The sequence below is a fragment of the Bison bison genome, unplaced genomic scaffold (assembly GCF_000754665.1).
Source record: "Bison bison bison isolate TAMUID 2011002044 unplaced genomic scaffold, Bison_UMD1.0 scf7180017861490, whole genome shotgun sequence".
In the NCBI taxonomy this organism is placed as follows: domain Eukaryota; kingdom Metazoa; phylum Chordata; class Mammalia; order Artiodactyla; family Bovidae; genus Bison; species Bison bison.
This window is the reverse complement of record NW_011492062.1, coordinates 8713-10740: the sequence shown is the minus strand read 5'-3', so window position 1 is coordinate 10740 and position 2028 is coordinate 8713. Positions and strand designations below refer to the sequence as shown.

General features: G+C 35.3%; 1 pseudogene; it reads right to left on the bottom strand.

Annotated features, from left to right (window-relative positions):
- Positions 1 to 206: 206 nt before the first annotated feature.
- LOC104983111 lies at positions 207 to 1109 on the bottom strand (annotated as a pseudogene).
- Between the last annotated feature and the right edge of the window lie 919 nt (positions 1110 to 2028).

Below are 2028 nucleotides of genomic sequence, written 5' to 3'. Positions count from 1 at the left end.
AACATTTAAATTCTAGACACACACTAAGCAGACTTGTGAGGGGAATTGTAATATATTTTAGGATTGAGGTTTAATCCAAATACTTCTTTATTTAGGAATCTGAGAAATTTATGTTTCTCACGTGTTATGTCTTATATTTTTTAATTAAACAAGTACTATATATATATGTGTGTGTGTGGATGTACACATACATATGATATAAATATTTAAAAATGCAATTTAGTTTTCAATTTTACTAGGGCCTGTTTCACATCTTCATTCCTTAGGCTGTAAATCAGAGGGTTTAACGTGGGAATCACAATGGTGTAAAACAGCGAGGTCATTTTGTCTTGATCTAGAGAGTAGAAAGAACTTGGCCTGAAATACATGAAGAACAGAGTTCCCTGGAAGATTACCACAGTAGTTAGGTGGAAGGTGAAGGTGGAAAAAGCTTTGAGCCTCCCCTCGGCAGAGTGGATCTTCAAGACTGAAAGGATAATATAACAATAAAAGACGAGAACTCCTGCAATGGTACTCAGTTCAATGAAGCCCAAAACGGTTAATATCACTAACTCATTGACCTGTGTATCTGAACAAGATAGCAATAGGAGAGGAGGAACATCACAAAAAAAGGTGGTTAATCTCATTTGACCCACAGAATGTTAATGTTGTGTGTATCAGAGCATCTGCCATTCCCACCATGTAGACCCCTGCCATGAGCAGGAAGCACACCCCACAGCAAGGGGCTGCTGACGGCCTTGTACCACTCATAGGCCATCACTGCCAGCAGGAGACACTCAGAATCTGCAAAGGTATAGAGAACCAAAAGTTGCAGAGCGCAGCCATAGAAGGGAGTTGATTTGTTCTTAGCAAATAAGCCCACCAGCATCTTCGGCCCAATTGCTGTGGAATTGCAGATGTCACAGAAGGAGATGTGGCTGAGGAAAAAGTACATGGGTGTATGCAGCTGGAGATCCATCCTAATCAGGATTATCATTCCAAGATTTGCGAGAAGACTGATGAGATAAACAAGGAGAAATAATTGTAAATAGGATAACTTTGATCTCAGTGTGGTCAGTAATTTCCAAGAAAATGAATTCAGTCAAGGAGGAGCAATTCCCTCTATCCATTCTTCTTTATTCTTGCATAAACTTTTGAGAATATGATCAAGACAATTACACTTGCATGTGGTAACACTTTGTACATCTGTAAAATAAGGCAGAACATTGTTTTCTGTAATAATCTTTTTATAGTCAGGAAATTTTCTAGCCATGCATCCCTCTTTAGAGAGGCATAGCTGTCTATTCTGCAGTAATTAAAATTATCTGAAAAAGATCTTTGAGAAAATTTGATATAAATCTAGATGCCATTTATGAAGTACATTACTTTCTACAAGCTCTTCACTGAGCCTTACTTTCTTTTTTTTTTTTATGTCAGGGCATAGATCTGAATGAATTTACATTTCTTTACCAGTTCAAAACCACATGGAAGAGACACTAGTGTTGGAGAGAGCATACTCTAAGACCTAAGGCTAAGCATTTGCTATGCTTGAATATATTCAGTTGAGTACAGAAAGTGATTACAATTCATGTTTCTCAAAAAACATGATTAGTTGAAGAATCTTCATCTTAGTTCCAGAAGTAGCTAGTACATCACTGACTAGTATTAATAAAAAGTGATTTTGTTACCTGTTTTAGTTCATCTTGTATTTAATGTTTGATGAGATATGAAGTAAGGAAATTATAACTTCTTCTATTCTAGAAATTACTTCTCTTTCACATTCCTCATTGTCTCTTTGTAGACTGGTTGTTGTCAAAGATAACTCTCTTGACCAGTAAAAGAAAAAAGCTAAAAGACAGTGAAGACAACAGAATGTACCATATACATTTGAATTAATTCATATTTTAAAAGTTTTTTAAAATTATAAAACAGAAATGAGATGAAGGACAGTACATGCTTTTTTTAATTTAAATTTATTTATTTTAATTGGAGGCTAATTACTTTACAATATTGTATTGGTTTTGCCATACATCAACATGAATCCAGCAC